The sequence below is a fragment of the Dioscorea cayenensis genome, chromosome 20 (genome assembly GCF_009730915.1).
Source record: "Dioscorea cayenensis subsp. rotundata cultivar TDr96_F1 chromosome 20, TDr96_F1_v2_PseudoChromosome.rev07_lg8_w22 25.fasta, whole genome shotgun sequence".
Taxonomy (NCBI): Eukaryota; Viridiplantae; Streptophyta; class Magnoliopsida; order Dioscoreales; family Dioscoreaceae; genus Dioscorea; species Dioscorea cayenensis.
Genome location: NC_052490.1, coordinates 5,144,664 through 5,170,058, shown reverse-complemented (window position 1 = coordinate 5,170,058; position 25,395 = coordinate 5,144,664). Strand labels below are relative to the sequence as shown.

At 34.8% G+C, this 25,395-nt stretch overlaps 1 non-coding gene across 1 annotated transcript; it reads left to right on the top strand.

Annotated features, from left to right (window-relative positions):
* The first annotated feature begins 6,807 nt into the window (after nucleotides 1-6,807).
* Nucleotides 6,808-6,914, top strand: LOC120252404. The gene has a single exon (XR_005533936.1). It is a non-coding gene; the product is annotated as a small nucleolar RNA R71 (small nucleolar RNA).
* Nucleotides 6,915-25,395: the final 18,481 nt, after the last annotated feature.

Below are 25,395 nucleotides of genomic sequence, written 5' to 3'. Positions count from 1 at the left end.
TTTCATAACGATTCTTTGTTCACAGTGCTTTGAAAAACAAATTTCTAGTGATTCACATGGACCTGTGTAAATTCAACACTCCCGTGTGGATGCCCGATTCCAGTCTATTTAAGTCAAGATTTTAGCCCGATTTACGCATCCTTCTTTCCATCCTTTGGCCTATCTTTTCTCATTTTTGGAGGCGAGCACGGCTAAGGTTTGGAGAGGCTTTAGCTAGGCTTTTGGAGAGGTTTATGGTTTTCGACACTACATTTCTTTCGGAAGAGAGTTATTGGGGAACTTTCATGTGCTACCCGATCCGGTGTAGTGACCTAGGCAGCAGGGGACCTTTGGAGAGAGACTCGAGCCACTCCAGGAAAGACTATCGACATGAACACCAACAGACTTTTATTCATGGATTGCATATTTTTACTTTTGATTTCCTTATTGATTGTATTTTTCTCTATGGAGAGCTAAACCCCTAGTGGGTTCTTGGGCTTGTAAACCCTAGGATGATATTGTTTCTTTGACCTTTTATTATACTTTCTTTAATTGATGTTTTAATTGAGCTCCAATCTTGAATGCTTGTTGAGTTGATTTTCCCTTATAGTAACACTTAGGTTGAGAATTCATTTTAATAATCCTTGTAGATGAGTGACAAACGAAGATGGTCAGACAATGCTAGATTGGAGAAGGTTGAGAGGGTGAGTCGAGAGGTAGCAGAGCGTACCCTTTTTCCTCCGGTGTGATTTATTTTACCTCCACGTTCCAAGAGTTCTTTGCAGTCACAATAGAGTGATGTGCTGAGAGACGAACTCTGTTGGGGCTTAGTTGCGCAAGCAACAGAGTGAAACATTGAAGTAATCCTTAGTATCTGGGGCTTAATTGTGAGTATGAGTCTTTCGCCTGGACCAAAGGATTAGCTCTAGTTTATTAAATAGGGTTTTTCAGTTGGAATCCCTATAGCCTAAAGCAACCTACAACAGTGTGAGGTATCGAGGTTGAGAGATTTCTCCACTGGGTATAGTGTATGGTTAGTGATGGTTGACCTTAAGTTTTGGGACAGTGTGTTTAAGGATCTCCATGACTCATTAGACATTAGTTAGGAAACATAATAATTGGTCTTGCACTTCAAAGAATAGTCCTAGGGTGAACAATGTTCGGATGGTCCATTTATTGTAGATTGCCTTTCCGACTTTTATTTGCGTCTCATTCTTCATTTATTATTTATATTTTCATTGGTTCTTATTCACATCACTATTGATTTATTTTTGTTCTAGTTAAATAGAAATCTTTGTGTTTCTAATAACTATTTCCTGTGGATTCGACTACCCACTGACTGGGGTATTATTGCTTTGACAAACCCGTGAACTTGTGGTACACACGCAAAAGGGCGTTGTAAAATATGCAAATTGGAGGGGCACAAAGGCAGTCAGACTCGTCTGTTTTGACTTGTGCAATGCTAGCAAGATCTTCATCAAATGTGCTTTTATTGAAGACATGACGATGTGGCCTCGATGAAAAATTGTGGATTCGGAGTATTTTGGCGAAGAACTGTAGTTGTTTATTGGAGCAAGTCACTGTAGCAGTTACTATTCATAACGTGCTGAAAATTCGATTCCTGAAGATTCACATGGTTGTGTGGAAATTCCACACTCCCGTGTGGATGCCCGATTCCAGCCCTATTTAAGTCGTGATTTGAGGCATTTTGAGGAATCCTTTTCCAATCTTTTTCCCATCTTTTCCCCATCTTTGGAGCGCTCGCGGCTAGGGTTAGGAGAAGCTCTTGCAAGGTATTTGGAGTGATTATATGGCCTTCAACACCAGGTTCCTTCGAAAGATAGTTATTGGGAGAGCTTTCGTCTACATCGATTCGGCGAGTTGTGCCCTAAGCTTGACGAGGGAACCCTTGGAGAAGATGAGGTGATAAGTGCTTGTGCTATAAGAATGCGAAGTGTTCTTTACCTTATGATGAGCATTACTTTTATCAGGTTTTAATGCTAATATATGTGAATTTATGTTACTTTCATACATATAGAGTTGTGAGGCTGAATATTAGAGAAAAAAGCCAATGAGGATCGTAAATGCACCATTTGGAGGAAATCTTGAGTAGGTTCAAACGCGAAGACATAAGTTGGGTTTGAAATATGGGAATGTGTGCCAACCTCCTCGTATTCAAGTTAGCACAACGATTTGGACGGGCACAAGGGCAGTCACATTCAAGCTTTCCAGCTTGTGCATGTATAGCAAGATATCCACCAACATGTCCGTTATTGAAGAAGCAAAAGCGATCTACACCGTAAACATGTGCTCGTTTATGTTACCTCGATGAAAGCATGGATTCGGGAGTGTTTCGGGCCGGTATTCTAGCAGGGCACTGCAGAAAACACTGTAGGAAAACTCTATAGTAGATACTGTTCACAGCCGCCCAAAGAAGGATGAAAATAGAGAATCTACACCGGCATGCGCTAATTCCATACGCCAGTGTGAAAATCCACACGGGCACACACGTAGGCGTGTGGATTATTGATTTCAACCCTATTTAAGGTTGATTTCAGCCCCGATTTCAGGATTCTTTTCTCCATCTTTTCCCTAACTTGAGAGAGGATGGTGGTTAGAGTTTTGAGAAGTATTAGGTAGGGATGGGAAGAGGTTCTACTGCTCCGACATCACGCTCCGTTTGGAAGAAGGTTAGTGGGAGAACTTTCGCCGGCACCGATATGGCAAGGTGTATCCTAGGCTAGACAAAGGGATCCTTAGATGAGTAGAGGACTCTCCCCAAGACTATCGCCACGACTATCGAGGGGGTTTTCTATGGATTCTTTGCTTTTACATTTGATTTCATTGATTGTAATTAGCTCCATCGAGAGCAAAACCCCCTAGTGGGTACTTGGGTATTTGTGAACCCTAGGATGTACTCATTTTATTGAACCTCTTTATTATGCTTTCAATTAATTGATGTTTTATTTGAGTTCCAATCTTGAATGCTTGATTGTATGAATAACCCCTTAGAGTGACACTAGGGTTGAGAGTTTTTATTGGTAACCCTTGTGAGTGAGTGACACACCACGAGAGTTAGACAAAGATAGATTGGAGAGGGTTGAGAGGGTTAGTCAAGAGGCAGCGGAGCGTCCCCTTTCCCCTCCGGTGTGATTTATTCTAACTCCATTTCCTCAAGTTCTTTGTGTCTCAAGTGATCTCATATCACTCAATGAAAGAAAAGATGAGTGCATCACCTATGATCTCAAGTGGATTAAAACTTCTTAAACAAAACAAGGAGAGGACAAGGGTTAAAAAAAATGAGAATGTTTAGTTAAACAGCTACACTTTTACTCCAAAGAACTTGTGTGTGTGCAAACCCTAAATCGAGTACCCTAAAGTCTTAAGGAGAGGTAGCCTTCTCTTTGAGTAGGTCACAAAATGTACACTTGTAATGACCAAAATTCGACTACTCAAGAGTAGCTTTCACTCTTCTATGGTGATAGCTCTTTCTAGCATCTTTTTACCAAATATTTACGCCGAACCCGTAAGGCATCCTACAGGGGATCTGACTTTCCATTTTTTTAACCCAAAAATAGATAAAGTGTTTCATCTTAGGGACATGTTGCTCCACAATTAGAGTTGAGTGATGAACTTGAATCTTCAAAGTAAGAGTGATTCCACAGTATGGGTCCTAATAAATCATTCACAGCTATGTGTCAACCAAAGCTTAAGCAGTTATAAGTGTAAACAATCATAGATCATCATTGGTTAGACAATCATCTCTAGAAAAGCAAGCATGTAACCCTCCCCCACACTTGAATGCTATATTATCCTCAATGTAAAAATTGAGATAATAAAAGATGGAGGGCGTCGAAGGGACTTTACATAACACGGAGAGTGATGTTGCCGTTGTCAAAGTGTGTGTCATTCAACTCCAAGCATCCACACAATCACTAAAAGTAGTGGAAGACACAAATAAAGCTCTAGAAACATGATAATATAGAGTAATAAAAGCTGAAAAGGCAACAACTATGTCAAAACAAAGATAAACAAGCAAAAATGTAGAAGGAGACTCTCCTTCCTAATTGAGTACAAGACTAAAACAAAAAGATAAAAATAAAACATAAGAAAAGAAAAGAAATACAATTAAAATGCAGCGGCGATACTGATGTGATCAGAATGGTGCATCCTTAGTCTCAGAATTGCTACCTGATAAAGTAAAGTCCTTTTGAGACTCCCCCAAATCAGAAGTATAGACCCCAATATGATGAATCGGGCGCTCAGGTGATAGTCTCACACCTAAATGCTTAGTGATCCGAGTGACACTCCTCTACAGCCACCAGAATGCTACTATAGAACAAGTAATATGGTCCGGGGCATGAGGTGGTGATTGAGATCTTGGGCATGAGGTGGTGTCACGTGGCGGTGGAAGCCGAACGGTCACAACTGAGCATGCACAACACACGTGCATGCTCAGGGCACCAGGGTTAGTGTTCGAATTTAGGGCAAGCACGATCATGCTGAAGGCATGTTACTCCACCTGATTATCTCAGGTAAAGGTTCCAAAACCTCAAAGGAGAAGGACACAATCGTGCTAAATGCACGGTGTTTGTGCTTGCCCTCCTTGCACACTCATGTTCAACCTGTGTTTGCCCTAGAAAAGCTTCAAAAGCCGAAACCAGTGAAAATTAGTAGGATAAGCAGGGGTGCACTCTGTCTGTGCTTATCCAGAACAATTCCAGGGCAAGTGTTCTCTTTAGCAATATCAAACAAAAGGAAAATGACAACAAAGGAAGACACGAACAATAAAGATCCAACACAACAACTTGGGTTAGCTCTGATGAAGTGCTTGTTTAACATGACTAGCTTGACGTACATGTTGTGCACTCAAGGAGGCTCGTGACATCGAGACCTCTCATCATCACCCAAAATACCGATTCATGAATATGGCAATAATGAATTGATTAAATTGATCTCACCAAAACTCGAAGAATTGGGTTAATTAGAAACTGGTGGTGAGGCTAGTGGCTTCTTTCTTTTGGCAGTCACCTACTTCCACCATTGAGTTGTTTGCGATACTTTCTTCATTGGTGGCTTGGAGGAAATGGTTGCTTCCACCCTCGCCATTTATAAACATTGTGATTCATCTACTCCCTCTTCCTTGACCTTATCCTCAAGAAGGGTGTCTTCAAGTAGATCAGATAACTCATCCTTCATAAGCATATCCTGCACATAATCAGAATCTAAGTCATCAATAGCATATCCACATAATAACAAGTATCATAAAAATCCATTGTGTGTCACATAGAGTCATGGAGTTTAAATATTACTTCATCTTCCCCCACTCAGAGTGCCATTCGATCATCCTTGACATCAATGATAGCCTTGGACGTGGCCAAGAAAGGTTTGCCCAGAATTAGCAGCAGCTCCATCTTGTCATCAACATCCAAAATGACAAAATCTACCAAAAAAATAAACTTGTCCACCTCCACTAACACATCTTTGATAATCCCACGTGATTGCCTGATGGATCTGTTAGCCAATTGTAGAGTCATAAGAGTGGCCTTTGGCTCCCCAGAGCCTAAGTTTTTGAAAAATTTGTAGGGCATGAGATTTATTCTTGCTCCTAAATTAGCAAATGCCTTTCCATCAATTAGCCCACCAATTGTGCAAGGGATGATGAATCCAATGGCATATTTTTCCTTCTTAGGGTGAGAGTTGGTAATTAATGCCGACCACTCCTCATTAAGTGTTACAGAGGATACATCTTCCAATTTCCTCATTGTTAGTGAGCAGTTTCTTAAAAAACTTAGCTCATCTCAGCATATGAGCAAGAGCTTCAATGAATGGAACATTGATGTGTAAAGTCTTGAACATGTTGAGGAATTTCTTATATCGCTCATCTTATTGATCTTTTCTCGCCTTCACAGGGTAGGGGAGCTTTGGTTGATACACGGGTGGAGTACTCTTCTCCTTGCCTTGTTCCATTCTCTTTTCCTCTACATCAATTGGGGCTTCAAGGTTAATAGTGCCAGTTGATTCAACAATCACCCTCTTGGCCTCATTCTCAACAAAATTTGGGAGTTGCTTACCATTCCTCAATGAAACACCCTTAAGAGATTCTTTTGGGTTGACCTCTGTGTTGCTAAGAGTGACCCTAGAAGCCTTTCCTCAATCAATTTGGACATTTGAGTTATATGATGCTCTAAATTCTGCACTGTGGCATTTGTGTTCCTGATAATCTCTTCATGAGTTAAAAGATGACTATCTGTACTCTTGATAAATTTGCCCAACAACCAAGCAAGTTCAGCAATTGAATTTGAATTTGAGGAAGAAGAGCAGGGTGGCATCTGTGTGCTTTATGAAGGGTCTCTATTTTGTTGTTGCAGTCCTTGCCCTTGTGTCGGTTGGCTACAAGAGAAGTTGGGGTGATATCTCCACCCCACATTGTAAGTGTTGCTGCACAAGTTATCCTAGAATCGGTGATTATGTGAGACAAAGTTCACCTGTTCAAATTGTACCGTACCCATATCAGCAGAGCTACTAGCCTCACATGGAGGAATCCCAACTATCTCAAAATGGCCCATCTCCAAACGGCCCACTGACGGAGGTGATCGATTGCATTGAATCAAATTGCTTCATGATGGCTTCAACCAGTGCGGCCAATATGGTGACAACATCCTCTTAGAACTCCATTGGTAGCTATTGTTTGCCATCTCTTCGATTATAGCGTATGGCACACTTGGTTGCTTATTATACAATGATCCCCCTAAGGCTGCATCGAGCATTTGCTTGATGGAAATTTTCAACCCACTATAAAAAATTTGGATTTGCATCTATTCCACAATCCCATGAGGTGGGCATTTTCACAGCATTTCCTTGTATATTTCCCAAGCATCATACAAAGATTCAGACTCTAGCTGCCTAAAGGATGAGATGTCATTCCTCAACATAGTGATCTTTGCTGGAGGAAAATATCTTGTGATAAAGGTTTCTGAGGTTTGCTTCCATGTTGTCAATGACCCTTGCGGCAAGGAATTTAGCCATTGTTTGGCCCTTACTCGCAATTTGAATGTGAAAGAGTAGAAGGCGAACAACCTCCTCAGAGACGTTATTCATCTTAAAATTATCACAAATCTCAAAGAAACTCCTCAAATGCTCGTATGGGTCTTCATCTCAAAATCCATCGAACTGACACATTTGCTGTACTATCTAAATAAAATTGGGTTTTAGCTCAAAATTGTTCACAACAACTTGAGGGTGAAGAATACTAGACCCACTCCCTCCAAGTTTGGTAGGGCAAAAATCTGAAATACTATGCTGTTTATTCCCGGCCATATATTCTTCTTGACCAACTTCCACACTTATCTCCACTAATCCTGTATTGCTCAAGTTAATCTGTCTGATTCTTCTTCAAAAATTCCTATGAATTTCCGGATCAAGATTTGCCAATGGAGAAGATGAACTTCCATGGGTCATGCAATCGTGGCAATGGCCTATAAGATAGATCAATATAAGCTTAAGTTTGGAAAAAAATAAAAATGAAGAGAAAGAGAAATAATGAATAAAACTAACAAGAAAACAAGTATTCACAAATATAAATAATATTAACAAACTTAATCACCAGGTGATGTGTTCTCCACAAGTGCACCGGTCGCACACATATAGTAAAGTGGTACCCCGTGAGGAGTAGGTTTGTCGAACCACAAGGACTGGACTCAAAGTACTAATTGATCTTCTAATCTCTAGCCGGTCAATAATAGTTAGTAACTAGATCCTAAAGGGGGAAAAATGACAGGTAAGAGCTGGAATGAAACTAAGTGAGAGACGCAGAGATAGAAACAAGAAGAGAGCAATGCCCGGGACGATTCCTACAAAGCTATCGTATGCTGACTGACCTCTAATACCTACAAAGTACATTCTATGGTTCTTACGTGTGCTCAATAGAAATGTTGCATCTATGGTTCTCAAATACAACAAGTTTTGCTAAGGTAACTGTGGTTTCATACACTTCGAGTTTTCAATCACACAAGCCAACTACAACTATGGCAATCCACACACCAAGTTTTACCCAAGTAGCTATGCAAATCAAACACATGAAGTTATGCAAACACAAGGTTAAACGCAAGAAACCAAAAGAACTCCGTAGATCATTAGAAGAAAGCATTCAAAGCATCAAAGTTCAACATCTCGGGGCACCATGGACGGTTAGCCCCTGAGGGATGGGTACAACATAGAGAAAATAACTAGAGATCTAAAGAAAGAAGATAAGACTCCCTTCTCTTGAAGATCATCTCCAATGTCGAGCTCTTGATGCTAGCCCACTTCTCTTGTGCCTCCACTACTTGCACTCTAGCACCAAAGTTTAGTCCGGCCCAAGAAATGTGAAAGGGAAGACCATGGCAGCCGCCCCCAAGAAGAAGATGAAGGGTGAAAGAAGATCCCCAAAGAATGCCTTAGATCTGACTTAGAAAGCAAATTTCTAGGCACAACACGCCCTGGACACAGGGGTGTCACTCCCGCTAAAAATCACTGAAAAGTAGTTATTGAAAAGTAATTTCATGCATGACACACACTGCGACACAAGGGTGTCAGGCTTGACACGATCGTGCTAGGAGCGCACAGACCGTGTCCCTTCTCCAGACTTGTGCTAAAGTGATTTTGGTATAGTAAAATACTACAGTAACTCAGCTATAGTGATTTGCTACAGTACTCATCTTCATAAATTGCCTGGAATAATCAGTGGAACGCGTACGGTCATTTCGAAACCATGTCAGGCCTTAGAGCACTGTACATTCTCATCTTTTCACACTCGTTATTGCGCTGAATCCTTCTCTTTTGCATAGGGACCTATTTTCCTACACAAATACACTATAATACCCAAAGTAGCACCGAATCATAATAAATATATGCTTGAAGACAAGATAAATACATGAAAAGGGTGTGGAAATATATAGATGAAATGCACTCATCAAATACCCCCACACTTGAACATTTGCTTATCCTCAAGGAAAACACATCAACACATAAGAAAGAAGATGAGTGTATGACCTCTTATCTCAGTAATATAGGAATTTCAAATGTGGAATAGGAAACTAGTTGCCAGTGTGTGTTTAGCTGATGAAAAAAATGATAGGAATCACTCTCACTTTCTACTCCCCGAGTGTGTGTGATTATCCTAAGTCATGTGCCCCATGCAGTGCTGGTTCAACTTAGCTCACAATGACCTTATTTCACACTATACTAAATGGATAGTAGCTTCATACACCCTAGAGATAGTCTTTTCTCTTGGTAGGTCATCAAATGTACACTTGTAATGCCCACAATTTGACTACTTAATAGCGGCTTTCACACTTTTGTGGTGATATCTCTTTCTACCATATTTTTACAAAGTATTTACAAAAAACTGGTAGGGCATCCCACAAGGAATCCGACTTTCTGATTTTTTTTTAAAAAAATGCTAGAAACCATGTCATTGAGCTAAAGTATTCTCCTAAATACAAGTGGCTCCACAATTAGGGTAAGGTGAGAAAATATGAGGTTCCCAAGGTAAGAGTGAAGCTAATAATTAAGCTCAATACAAATACATTAACCCACTAGTGTCCCCTCACAATTAGAAATTCTACAAAATAAAATCATAGATCGTCCTAAATCATGCCTCATCACAATGAATGCAACAGTAAAACCCTCCCCCACACTTAAGCCGTACATTGTCCTCAATGTACAAATGCATGCATGATGAAATGAATCAAGGACAAATAAAATTGGGGAAAGGTTTTAGGGGCTTTCCTGAACGCGGGGAGTGATGTGGCCACTCTCAACATGTATGTTTCTTGTTTCCATATGGCTCACATCCTACATATAAAAAGAGGGGAACAAGTGAAGCTCAAGAAAAAGAAAATAAGAAATAAAAGAAAAACAATACTAAAAGGAGGATCGGTGATGCTCATGAATCGATGATATGGCTATCAATCTCAATATGATATCGTGTATTGAAATAATAGAAATTAATCCACAAATACAAGAATTCTGGGTGAGCATGATCATGTCGCAGAGTATGCTTAGCCCCAATAAAAATTTTAGCAAAACAATGAAAATTCGAAATAGAAAGGACACAATTGTGCAAGGAGAATGGAAAACGTGTCGCTCCCCCTGACACGCTCGTGCTCGGCCTATGTTTGTCCTAGAATGTCTTAGAAGTTGTTACCGATAAAATTCAATGGCACGAGCAGGGACGTGTTCTACCTGTGTCATGCCTAAAGAGTTCCAGGACAATGGCTCTTCACCCACTGTGAACAATATTGTATATGGTATAAAACAAAACAAAGCTGACACAACCACCGAATCAACAGAACACCGAGAATCAAGTAAGAATAAAATCAAGAGCATCACCGATTTATTCAAGATAGAAATAAAGAACCTAAACTAAACTAGGAAAACAAAAGAAAATGAAACAACTAAAGCTTGGGTTGCCTCCTAAGAAATGCTTGTTTAACGCCACTAGCTTGACGTACCTTATTACTTACATCAAGGAGACTTGAGGAGAGTATGTTCCTCGCATCTATTAATTGCATAGCTATTACCATTGAAGCACAAAATTATCTGCTATGGAGGGATACATGTCAGAGGCTTCGACCATCTTGATTTAGATGTCCCAGAGAACAATTTAGGTTGGGAATTATTAAGTATTAGTACATGCACATGTGGGTCATTGTATGGCTCCTTTTTCTTACCAACAAATTATTGAATTTCCAACATTTTCTTCTTACCAAAGATGAGTTCATTAAGCATACAAGAAGCTTTTTGTTTCGAGGTCTTCGAGTTTGCTTCTTCATCAAATTTTTCAGCTTCAAAACAAAAATGTTCCCTCTGGCCATAGCTTGCAAAGTTGATTCCAAAGAATGAGTAGTGTGTAAGCTTTCCGGAGAGTTCCTTGAGAATAACTTGGTTAACCTCTGAAATATGAAGAAAGGCAAAAGGAGATGTCATCATATTTCTCATTCTTCCAAAATCAACCACCTTATGCCTCATGCTAGGAGCCCTCTTTAATGATTATTGTTTCATCAATTAACACTTGGGCCTTCAAGGGAACAACCCGGGACTCGAGTTGTTCAATTTCTTAGAAGGAAGATGTAAAGATTGCTTCAACCTCTTAGCAAGATTTAAATTAATTCCTTGAAACGCTCTCTTGCTATTAACCCATTCATTTCTATCAAGGGAGCCAACATATTCAAAGTCAATTTAATATGTTTTTTCATCCTCATCAATTTTTTTCTTATCCCAATATAAGCTTAAGGTTGGAAAATAGAATGAAAATGAAGAGAAAGCAAAAATAATGAATAAAACTTAAAAGAAAACAAGTATTCACAAATATAAACAATATTAACAAACTAAATCATCATGTATGTGTTCTCCGCAAGTGCACAGGTTGCACACAAGTAGTAAAGTGGTACCTCATGAGGGGTAGGATTGTCGAACCATAGGGACTGGACTCAAATTACTAATTGATCTTCTAATCTCTAGCCGGTCAATAATAGTTGGTAACTAGATCCTAAAGGGGGAAAAGATGACAGGTAAGGGACTGGAATGAACTAGGTGAGAGACGCATTGATAGAAACAACAAGAGAGCAATACCCCGGCATGATTCCTACGAGCTATCGTATGCTGCTGACCTCTAATACCTACCAGGTACATTCTATGTTTCTTGCGTGTGCTCAAAAGCAATGTTGCATCTATGGTTCTAAAATACACCAAGTTTTGCTAAGGTAACTGTGGTTTCATAGACATCGAGTTTTGCAATCACACAAGCTAACTACAACTATGGCAATCCACACACCAAGTTTTACCTAAACAAGCTGTGCAAATTGAACACATCAAGTTATACAAACACAAGGTTAAACACAAGAAACCAAAAGAACTCCATAGATCATTAGAAGGAAGCGTTCAAAACATATAAAGCATCAAAGTTAAACATCACGGGGCACCATGGATGGTTAGCCCCTGAGGGATGGGTACAACATGGAGAAAACAAATACAGATCTAAATAAAGAAGATAAGACTCCCTCATCTTCAAGATCGCCTCCAATGTAGAGCTCCATATGCTAGCCCCACTTCTCTTGTGTCTCCACTACTCGTGTTCTAGCACCAAAGTTCAGTCCGGCCCAAGAAATGTGAAGGGGAAGACAATGGCAGTCCCCAAAGAATGCCTTAGATCTGACATAAAAGGCAAATGTCCAGGCACAACATGCCCTGGACACGGGGGTGTCACTCCTACTGAAAATCACTGAAAAGCAATTTCAGGCATTACACGATCGTGCTAGAAATACACAGACTGTGTCCCCTCAACAGAATTGTGCTACAATGATTTGGTATAGTAAATATTACAGTAACTCAGCTAAAGTGATTTTGCTACAATACTCATCTTCAAAAATCACCTGGAATAATCAGTGGAATGCGTACGGTCGTGTTGAGACCATGTTAGGCATGAGAGCATTATACATTGTTCTCTTTTCACACTCTAATTGCGCCGAATCCTGCTCTTTTACACAGGGACTTGTTTTCCTACACAAATACACTATAATACCCAATGTAGCACCGAATCACAATAAATAAATGCTTGAAGACAAGATAAATACATGAAAAAGGTATGGAAATACATATATATGAAATGCACTCATTACCAAGATCCAAATTTTCCTAAAAGTTGCCAGTCCCCAGTAACGGCGACAAAAACTTGATGTGGTCTCCGCAAGTGCACGGGTCGAACACAAGTAGTAAAGTGATACCTTGCGAGAGGGTAGGGTTGTCGAACCACAGTGACTGGAGTTAAAGTACTAAGTTATCTTCTGATGTTTAGTTAAACAAAGATTGAAATAAGATCGAATTAAAAACTAACAGTGAAGGAGAGAATGATGGTAGTGACTGGGGGATTAGGATTATGTTTTCAACAACAAAAGAGCAATGCACTGGGATAATTCCTATGAGTTATATCATGCTGACTTGATTCTAAAGTTTACATCTATGAGTACATTCTATGCTTCAAGTGTGTGCTCAAAAGCAATGTTACATCTATGGTTCTCAAATATACCAAGTTTGTTAAGATAACTAGATTACCTAAGCAGTTGTGCAAATCAAACCATCAAGTTATGCAAACACAAGTTTAAACACAAGAAACCAAAAGAACTCTGTAAGCATTAAAAATCAAGTAGTCAAAGAATACCAAACATATATCACATCCCGGGGCACCATGGACGGTTAGCCCCTAATGGATGGGTACAACAAGGAAAACATATATGAAGAACTAGAGAAAGAAGACATGACTCCTTTCTCCTCAAGATAATCTTCCTTTCTAGCTCCGTATATTTAACCCCACTTCTATTGTGCCTCCAACTTTTCCTTGATCCCCTTAGAAGTTGTGGTGAAGCCTGATCGTTGTCCTATTCAAAGTCCTCCTGGTGGAGAGTTGAATTCCTGAACAAAGATCAGAGCAAACCTTAGAAACTAGAGTTAAAAAGGGCTATCATCGAGAGCTCGACATGACCTAAGAACAATCATGTCTAAACCATGTTTCCATGGAATAGTTTTGAGTGAATCAGCTAAGTGTTCGCCTGGAATTTCCAATGGGAAAAAGCACGGTTGTGCTTGGACCATGCTTCACTTGAGCATGATCGTGCTAGGAGCATCCAGTGTGTGCTTCCCCTGTTGCGTAGAAAATAACTCTAGCCTGAGATTTCTAGGGGGAGTGAGATGATCGTGCTCCAACCGTTTTCGCCCTGGTGACACTCCCCTGCATGCTTTTTCACTTGATCGGCAAGAGGCTAGGTTATTCAGGTGGACAAAGCATGATTGTGCTCTGCCCATGCTTAGCTTGAACAATAAGACATTTCTTCAATTTTCACTCGATTGGTGACCAGATTCACTTCTAATTGCTTCGAGATTCTCTATTCCAGCATCATTAACACACATACCCAGAATAGCGGCTAATGTATATAAAAATGTGCAAAAAGGCAAGCAAAAGCATGAATTGAAGGTAAGAAAACATGATATGAATTGCACTCATCACCTATCATTCATTCAAAGCCCTAATCCTATATTTTTTTTCTTCATGTCTACTATTTTAAAAAAAAACCTACTATTATGTTTTCTTTTCATAATGGCTCTTATTTTTTAATCAAACCCTAATCCTATGTTGTTTTTACAGAATGCCTCCTATTTTTGAATGAAAACAATAATACTATGTTTTCCTTTTGCAATGTCTACTAATTTTGAATCAAAATCCTAATACTATTGTTTCTTATAGTAATGTCTCCAATTTTTCTATCATAACCCTAATCCTACGTTTTATTTTTAGAATGTCTACTATATTTGAACCAAACCCATAATCATATGTTTTATTTTTGGAATGTCTCCCTTATTTCCATCAAAACCGGAAACCTTTGTTTTTCTTTCTTAATGTCTCCTATTCATCAGTTTTGAATCAAAACCTTGGTCCTATGTTTTCTTTTGGGTATGTCTCATTTTTTTGAATCAAAACCTTAATCCTATCTTTTGTTTTTGGAATCACTACCTATATTTTATTTTCATATTTCTCATATTTTTCAATCAAAACCCTAATCATATGTTTTCTTTTCGGGTTAGGTGATATTCGGAAGCCGTAATCCTAAGTTTTCTTTTACAAATGCCTCCTACCTTTTTGGAACATCTCCTATTTTTCAATCAAAACCTTAAAGAAAGTAAATGTCTGATATTTCTTTATCATAACCCTAATCTTATGTTTTGTTTTGGGAATGTCTAGTATTTTTTAATCAAAAATCTAATCATATGTTTTCTTATAGTAATGTCTTCTATTTTTCAATCAAAACCTTAATCCTATGTTTTATTTTCAGAATGCCTACAATTTTGAATCAAAATCATAATCCTTTATTTTTTTTTTGGAATGTCTCCTATCTTTCAATTAAAACCCGAATCCTATATTTTCTTTTCTTAATGTGTCCTATTTATCAATTTTCAATCAAAACCCTAATAGTATCTTTCAAAAATCATATGTTTTCTCTTCGGATTATCTCAAATTTTTTAATCAAAACTGTAATCCTAAGTTCTTTTTTGAATGTCATGTATTTTTTAATCAAAACCCGAATCCTATGTTTTCTTATAGTAATGTATTCTACGTTTTATTTTGGTAATGTCTCCTATTTTTCAATCAAAACACTAACTCTATGTTTTCTTTTCGTAATGTCTGATATTTATCGGTTTTCAATCAAAACACTAATCCTATGTTTTCTTTTCGAAATGTCTACTATTTTTAAATTAAAACCCTAATCCCATGTTTTCTTATAGTAATGTCTCATGTTTTTCAATCAAAACCCTAATCTTATGTTTTATTTTGGGAATATCTGCTATTTTTTAATCAAAACAATAATTCTATGTTTTATTTTTGTAATGTCTCATATTTTTCAATGAAAACCCTAATCCTATGTTTTCTTTTCTGAATAGCTCCTATTTTTCAATTAAAACAATAATCTTATGTTTTTTTGAATGTCTGATATTTTTTAATCAAAACCCTAATCCCATGTTTTCTTTTCGAAATGACCCCTATTTTTCGGTTTTTAATCAAATCCCTAATCCTATGTTTTCTTATAGCAATGTCTCCAATTTTTGTATCAAAACTCTAATCCTATGTTTTTTTTCAAATGTCTCAGATTTTTTAATCAAAACTATAATCCTATGTTTTCTTTTCAGAATGTCTCCTTTTTTTAATCAAAAGCCTAACATACATTTTTTTTATTGAATGCCTAATATTTTTGGATCAAAACGCTAATCCTATGTTCTTTTTATGGAATGTCTCATATGATTAGCGCTTTTGTATTGTATGGTATATTCCAAAATGAAAACATATGTTTTGATTAAAAGATATGAGACATTCCGAAAGGAAAACATAAGATTATTATTTTGATTGAAAAATATGAGACATATCAAAGAGAAAACATAAGATTAGTGTTTTGATTGAAAAATATGAGACATATCAAAAAGAAAACATAGGATTCACTACAAGAAAGTTGAGTTATAGCGGCAAATTTTAGTGGCAGATTTTATATGAGCCACTAAATTTATAGATATAAAAACATTTTCACATATACACCCTCTATAAAACTTCTAATCACACATACTTTCATTCATGTTTTCATGAATATTTTTAAGTTTAATTAATTATCTGCTATTAATAATATATATTTAATATTTTTAAATAATTTTTTAATAATTTTTTAAATAAATTTATATATATATATTTATAATTTTTTTTAGAATTAATTTTTGAAAGGGTTAGATGGAAAAACCAATTAAATAACCATTGTAATTAGACCATTGTATATATAATCTCTCTCTTTCTATTTTTCCCTCTCTCTCTCTCTCTCTCTCTCTCTCTCTCTCTTCTGGCCCCCTTCTTCTCTCTTGCTCCCTATTTCTTTCTCGCGTTTTGGAGGCCAAGTACCACGTCTCCATTGATTCAACCTTCCCCATTGATTCTCTAGCCATGGAGAGGATCTCTCTCATCAATGCTCATGCTCACAACCTCGTCTCCATTGATTCAACCTTCCCCTTTCTCCGTTGCTTCTCCAAGGCTGAGGACGAGGTCCTAGATCTCACCCCTCACTCCCTCTCCTTGAAGGTACTGCTCATCATCATCATCATCATCATCATCATCATCATCATCATCATCATCATCCTTTTTCTATTTCCTCTTTTTAAAGTTTAGAACACTGGTTGAAGGCTTTTTCTTAGAGAAATAAACAAAAAAATGGAAAAATTCGAGTTCTCATCTTTGTTTCTCACAGTGATTTTCTTGGCAATGATTTCAGTGGGTTTGATCTTGTTATGATGACAATAATCATTCGTTTTCATTTCCTCTAATTGAAACTAGCAAGCTTAAGCAGAGATTAATCTAATATTTTTAGAGAAATAGATGAAAAATAGTAGAAGAAGTCCGAATTCATGGAGAGGATTTCAATGCAGTTGATGGCATAGTTAATTTGTTCTGCAGGTGCATAGATTTTTGGTCATTATAGGAATTACTGATTGTTAAAGATAAAACTCTAGGCTAGATGTGTTTATAATTATGGATCATCTCATGAACAAATCTGGATCTCTTATTATAATATTGTTTGTTTCATTTACATTTGAGCCAAAACACTAGATTAAAACTCTCTCCCAAAGCCAGGTCTTTAGTTTTTGCCTAACTGCTTTAAATTTTGATGGAAATTCAAGTTAATTTTATCTTATCTGTTAATTTTATACAAATATACATATACATATATATATTGCATGTATATACATATAACATCTCCCACCTGCCAATGGATAATGCGGTTGCCTAGTTAAATTGTTCACATTTGAGCATTTTGATACACACACACACACAGATGAAGTTCTCTGAATCAAATCAATCTTAAAAAACAATAATATGTTTTTTTTATCACCATTATTTATAAGATATATATATATATATATGGGGTTAAAGAACACATCATCAGCTATCAACAATAACAGAGTCAACATCTAATTTCCAGCATATTCATCATTCAGTGGCATGTAAATCTCCTCAATTCATCATGTCATGCATCCGAATAATTTAGTCTAAATTTTGTTTGTGTTAAGCTTTTGTTCATTTATTTTATTTTTGCAATTACTAAGAGTGTTAGTGATTTCTGATGAAAATTTTTTGTTTTTTGAGATTTGTTATGATATTGCATTAGTTTGCTTATATTGACAAGTTTGAGATTAAGAATAGTTTCAGTTTAGGGAAACCTTTGTGTGAGGTTGATAAGTATGACTGGGTTTTGATAGAATGGTTGCATTTGTAGACATTTGTTTTGAGATTGGTGAAAAAAGAATGGACTATTCTGTTCAAATTGCTAATTTTTCTTCTAGAGAAAATTAGTTATAGGAATTTGTTTGGAGGTTTCGGAGAGATTGGATTATTTTGCTCATATTGCTCACTTTCTCCAATTAAGTAGTTCCCTTAAAATAATAATTACAATAATAATAAAGTTTCTACTTTTGATTGGATTTTGCAAAATTCAGTAATGAATTCTTATCTTAAAAATCAATCATACTCAGATTTTTCTTTCAATTCTATCAATTTTTTTTTATCTTAAAATCCAGGAAGATGATCATTTTCAGTTCCAATTTCAGGTTCTGCATAGTAGTAGTTGCCAAGGGGGGATTCCTAGGAATCTTTCCAGACTCTAGTAAAGCAGCTTATGAATTAGCATTATCAGGTTGTTATTCTTACTTTAACAAAGGATTCAACTAAAGAATATGATGAAGATATTGATTAAGAAATTTGACTTATAAAACGTTTGCTACTATTTCATAATTTATATTTATGTGTTGAAACCAAATTAAAAATATTTTATTTGTTAATTTTAATTTTACTTATGTTTTGAATAACACTGCAACTTTTGTGTGACAGCTAAATGCGGCCTCTTACAAGACGTGGTAGGACTTGTGGAAGAGTAGAAGGTCCAACTCTATCTTATCCAAGCTCAAGCCACTCTATAAGACCTGGGCCTACTTCAGATCATGTACATGATTGGTCTACTTCTGATTCTGGTTAGAATATTTTGTAAATTTATATTATTTACTCATAAATTTAGTATTTGATATATCTTTTTAATAATTTTAGGAATTCAAAAAAATGTTAGAGGTCATTCCAGGCTCAAGGGATTATGGAATAGTGATGGGAACTCAACAAAAAGAGTTGTTCTTGCTAATAGTAGGAGACAACCAGTTGGTGATGGTGCTCGAGAGTTGGGCCAATTTATAGGTACTATGGTAGGTAGACATAGATTTTTTTTCTTTCCAAAACATAGATTGGAGTCATGTGACACAAGAAGATATGGAGAAAGTTTGACAAAGAGTGCAGGTATTGTTTATAATCTTATGGTTCTATAAAATTTTGGGTTAACCAAATCAAATTGATGATATTTTAAAGTTAATTATGATGTAGGATGTTTTTGATATTGACATCAATCTCAAAGAATGGGTGCTTTAGTCATTTAATAAAAAATGGAAAAATTTTAAATGTCAACTTAAAAAGACCAATTATAATCCTTCCAAGGGAAACAAAGTAGGTACAAAAAGAAATCGTCCTTTGGAGCTAGAACAAGTAGAATGGAATTGGTTGGTAGATTTTTGGGAAAGTGATACCGGAAAGGTATTTTCCTAACATATTTAATAATATTTTCATTCAAGAAACTTTATCTATATATTTCATAATTAATTACATTTTACTTTAGATGCGCGAGGATAAAGGCAAAATAAATCCAGGAAAATAGAGCATGCCTCACACATCTGGTACAAAACGTTTTGCAAGAAGATTTTATGAAGAGGCAAAATTTATCATTAAAGCTTACACAATTTTAATTTTACAACCAATGAAAATATTATGATTAATATGAAATTAAAATTTTGTTGTTCTAGACTATCAATAATGATGGGGTCGAACCATCATGACTAGATATGTTTTACAAGTTACATTAACAAAGAGATGGGACATTTGTTGATGCTATTGTAGAAGAAAGAGTTGTACATACTTCAAATTTTTTCTTATTTCCGTATATTATATCCATTAAATTTAATATGTTCTACCTATTTTAAATAGTATAAAATTCTATGACAAGCCCAAATGAATACTTTGTCATCCCAACTACTAGAGGATTCCCAAAGTTCTAGTATGGTAAGGGATAAAATATTCTCCCACGTCATGGGAGAAGATAACCATGGGCGTTGCAGAATGTATGATCCAGGAGTTTCACTTAAAGAACTTCATGGACCTCATCCTACTCGCTGTGAACTAATGGAAAGGTGTGAAGGCCTAGAAAGCCAAAATAGGCGCTTGGAAAGTCAAAATAGACACTTAGAAAGTCAAAATAGCTTGATAGAAAATGATATTACTGATTTGAAGAACAAAGTAGATATATTGATTCAAGCTACTGGTCGCTAAAGTGGTGTGGAAGATGGTGTTGCTGCTATATTATCTGCAAAATCTAAAAAGGTATTTTTTTAATATAAAATGCTAAATTATATGAGGATGTTTCATGTCTAGATAACTACAAGTATATCTTATAAGGTCCGGGGACATCTCACTCACAAAAATAATGACGTCAGATCTTCTAATCCCAATGAAGATGGAGATCAAGATCATATAGCTTCTACTGGTGATCAATTTCATATGGAGAAGAGTTTTTATTTATTTTATAAAACATAAACTAATTTATTCATTTTTATTTTGCAGATGCAATTTCTAAAAATTAAGATCATGGTTTCATCTTCCTAATATTAGTATTTCTGATTTGCTGGTGATATTTCTATTAGTATTTTCCTATTTTGGTAAAAGCAAAGTTTGTTTTATACTTTGCTAATTTGTTTTTCCTTTTAATTTCCAGGTTTAGAATGAAGCTTGACATGCCTTTTTTATTTAAAATGAGATGTTTTCATTGATGAAAAATTTCAACAGATTTGTGTTTTTGAATCCTAGTTGTTTTGGTTAATGTTGCATGATGCATCTCTTTCAATCTACTCTATATTAAATGAATGTTTCAAGTTTTGGTTCTTAGCTACCCTTCATTAAATGAATGTTTTAAAGACATGTTAAAGAACTTGTCGGCTTTTCTACTTGTTTCTTAGCCATGTTATCATCATCTTTTTGACTTTTGGTTCTGATTCTATTTTTTGGACATCAATTTGTTTTAGAGATGCAGCTCTTGATCTTGGACACCAACTGGTATAATACTTGCAACAAGTTTTCATTTTTGTCTGATTTTATTGAGTTTACACAGGATAAAAAATTGAATTTTTCTGTAGCTCTTTGGCATGTGGATGTTTATAAAAGTGAAAAGATCTTCTCTTTATCTGATTATAGTGTATGGTTGTTTTGTGGGTTTTAGATAATCTCACAGAGGCTCTCTTGTTCCTATCTCATTCATGGGAGACATCCATCAGGTCTTTGTTTTTTTAGTTTAACTCCATTCAGTAAGTTTATGACCGAAAAATTCCATATTATCAATTAATGCAGTTTGCAAGACCTACTATTTACTTCTTTATTTTGTGTTCCTTTTTTACTCTTGATATGGTTCAAGCATTATAGATGTCAGTAGCTTTACATGAATAAGCTTCATGTTAAATTGCTCAACAACCCAAAAATTAGCTCTCATTCAATCTCATCAGTTAAATTTTTTCCAGATTGCTTCTGTGTGCCAAATGTAAATCGACATGGCATCATGGGCATCTGCGATGGCATTCAAAATGCAAACCATGAAATATATACCAATATGGTTTATGAGAAACAAATTGACTTGGTTGCTATGAAGAGTGGGTGGGATGAGTATGGCATTGCTTATGGCCGTCCTAGCTCTAACATTAACATCTGAAGGGTCATAGGCATATTGTTTATATTAAATGGTAATTCCATGCACATCCTGTGACTTTGTATTCATTGAGTGCATTGCATGCACATCCTGTGATATGCAATGAACTTATGAGTGATAAATGGTTTACTAACGAGGTCTGCTACAAAGAGCATCAACTTAGCATGCAAATTTGTATACAAGAATGCCTTACCAGGAAGCACTCTTTTGGAGGTAGTCTCACTCTTCTATTTGTTTTGGTTCAAAGCGAAAAAATCAGCATTCCCATTTGTGTAAATTTATGAGATGAAATAAATCACATATCATCTTTTCTATAACTAAATTGTGGTGCAAGTTAGATGTAGCTAAATTAGACCAGTGGACAACATGTTATTAATCAAAATCTTCTTTATGTGTACTACTCTTCATTGTGTATTCATACATCAAAAAATAGGATTAGAGTTTTTCATTGAAAAATAGGAGACATTCCGAAAAGTAAACATAGGATTAGGGTTTTGATTCAAATATAGTATGCATTCCAAAAAGAAAACATAGGCTTAATTGTTTGATTAAAAAATAAGAGACATTACTATAAGAAAACATAGGATTACGGTTTTGATTGAAAACACTAATTCTATGTTTATTTATAGTAATATCTCGAATAAAAAATAGGGTTTTCAATCAAAACCCTAATCATATATTTCCAAAAAGAAAATATTGTATTAGGGGTTTCATTCAAAAAAATGAGAAATTCCGATTATTATGAAATGAAAAATAGGAGACATTACTATAAGAAAACATAGCTAAGGGCTTTGATTCAAAACTGATAAATAGGAGACATTATTATAAGAAAACATAGCTAAGGGTTTTGATTCAAAACTGATAAATAGGAGAAATTCCGAGAAAAATAGGAGGCATTCAGAAAAGAAAACATAGGATTAGGGTTTTGATTGAAAATATGAGACATTCTAAAAGAAAACATCAAACTAGCATTTTGATTAAAAATTAGCAGAGATTCCCAAAAACAAAAGATAGGATTAGGGTTTTCATTCAAAAATAGTTTGATTTTCATTAAGGTTTGATTTGGATATGTCATTATCTTATGCTTTCTTTTTAGAATGCTTGCTCTTAATGAATCAAAACCCTAATCTTATGCTTTCTTTTGGAAATGTCTACAATTTTTTAAATCCAAACAATAATCATAATTTTTCTTTTGGGAATGTCTCATATTTTTTAAATCAAAACCCTAATCCTATACTTTCTTTTGAAATGACACCTATCTTTCAATCTAAATCTGAATCCTATGTCATCTTTTCTTAATGTCACTTATTTATCATTTTTGAATCAAAACACTATCCTATTTTTTCTTTTTAGAATGTCTCCTATCCTTTCTTTCCTTTTTGGAATGTCTGCTATTTTTGAATAAAAAAACTAATTCTATGTTTTCTAATACTAATGTCTCATATTTTTGAATCAAAAACTGAATCATCTATTTTCTTTTCATAATGTCTCCTATTTTTCAATCAAAACCTTAATCCTTTCTTTTCTTTTCTTAATATCAACTATTTTTGAATAAAATCTCTAATCCTATATTTTCTTATAGTAATGGCTCCCATTGATCAATGAAAACTGAAATCCTATGTTTTTCTTTAGAAATGTCTCATATTTTTCAATCAAAACCGTAATACTATTTCTTCTTTTCAGAATCTCTACTATTTTTGTATCAAAGCTCTCATTCTTTGTTTTTTTAAACCAATATCTCCTATTTTACATTCAAAACCCTAATCCTATTTTTTCATGTAGTAATGCCTCCTATTTTTCATTGAAAACTAAAATCCTATGTTTTTGTTTTCAAAATGTCTCACATTTTTCGATCAAAGCCCTAATCCTATTTCTTCTTCTCAAAATGTGTTTTAATCTTGAATGAAAACCCTAATCTTATGTTTTGTTTTATAGTAATATACCCTATTTTTCAATCGAAGCTAATCTTCTATATCCTTTTTGAAATATCTCATATTTATGAAAAGAAGAGACATTTCCAAAGAAAACATTACTAATCTTATCTTTCAATCAAAACCCGAATCTTATTTTTTTTTTTAAATGTATAATATTTCTCAATCAAACCCCTAATCTTATGTTTTTTTTTCGGAATGTAGGCCATTTTTGAATAAAAATCCTAATCCTATGTTTTCTTTTTTGAATACCTGCTATTTTTTAATCAATATACTAATCTTATGTTTTCTTTTGGAAATGTCTCCTATTTTTTAGTCAAAATCCTAATCCTATGTTTGCTTTTATAAATGTCGCCTATTTTTTTGGTTTTTAATAAGAACCCTAATCCTATGTTTCTTCTAGTAATAAATCATATTTTACAATCAAAATCTTAATTATATGTTTTCATTTCGAAATGTCTAATATTTTTCAATCAAAACTATATTCCAATGTTTTTATTTAGAATGCCTAATCCTATGTTTTCTTTTAGTAATGCCTAATATTTTTGAATAAAAATCCTAATCCTATAGAAGGCCTCCTATTATTGAATCAAAATCTTAATCTTATGTTTTCTTTTGGGAATGTCTGCTATTTTTTATTAAAAACAATAATCATATGTTTCTTTTTGCAATGTCTCAAATTTTTTAATTAAAACCCTAATCCGAAGATTTTTTTTAAATGCCTCTAATTTTTAATCAAAACCTTAATCTTATGTTTTCTTTTGGGAATTTATGCTATTTTGAATCAAAACAATAATCCTATGTTTTCTTTTTCCTAATATCTCATATTTTTAGTCAAAACTCTAATACTATGGTTTCTTTCTAGAATGACACCTAAATTTCGGTTTTCAATCAAAACCCTAATCCTATTATTTCTTCTCGAAATGCCGTCTTTTTTTTATTCAAAACCCTAATCTTATGTTTTCTTTTGGTATTTTTTGCTTTTTTAATTCAAAACAATAAGTGTATATTTTCTTTTTGTAATCTCTCATATTTTTTTAACCAAAACCGAAATAATAAGTTTTTTTAATCAAAACACTTATCTTACGTTTTTCTTTTGGAAATGTTTCTAATTTTGAATAAAAACAATAATCATATGCTATATTTTTCATAATGTCTCATATTTTAAATCAAAAACCTAATCCTGTGTATTCTTTTTGATATGTCTCCTAAATTTTGGTTTTTAATAAAAAATCTATTCCTAATATATCTTCTTGGAATGCCTCCATTTTTTAATGAAAAACCCTAATCTCTGTGTTTTCTTTTATAAATGTCTGTTTTTTTAATCAAAACAATAATTGTATGTATTCTTTTTGAAATAATCATATTTTTTAATCAAAATCTAAATCCAATGTTATTTTAATGCCTCATATTTTTTAATCAAAACCCTAATCTTATGTTCTCATTTGGTAATGTCTGCTAGTTTTTAATCAAAACCCTAATCCTATATTTTCCTATTCTAATGTCTCCTATTTTTCAATAAAAACAATAATTCTATGTTTTCTTTTCTTAATGACTACTAATTCTATGTTTTCTCATTGTAATGTCTCCTATTTTCTAATCAAAACTCTAATCCTATGATATCTTTATGGATTGGCTGCTAATTTGAATAAAAAACCTAATCCTGGAATGTCTACTATTTTTGAATCAAAACACTAATCATATGTTTTTTTTTTTTGGGAATGTCCACTATTTTTGGAAATGCCCCCTATTTTTTAGTTTCTAATCAAAACACTATTTCCTATATTTTTCTTATAGTAATGTCTCATATTTTTAATCAAAACGGTAAACTATATTTTCTTTTCGCAATGTCTCCTATTTTTCTATCAAAACACTAATTCTATGTTTCATTTTCGAAATGTCACCTATTTATCAATTTTCAACTATTTATCTATTTTCAATCAAAACTATAATCTTATTCTTTCTTTTCAGAATGTCTCCTATTTTTCAATCAAAACTCTAATCCTATGTTTTCTTTTATGAATATATACTATTTTTTAATAGAACCCTAATCCATTGTTTTCATTTTGGAATGTCTC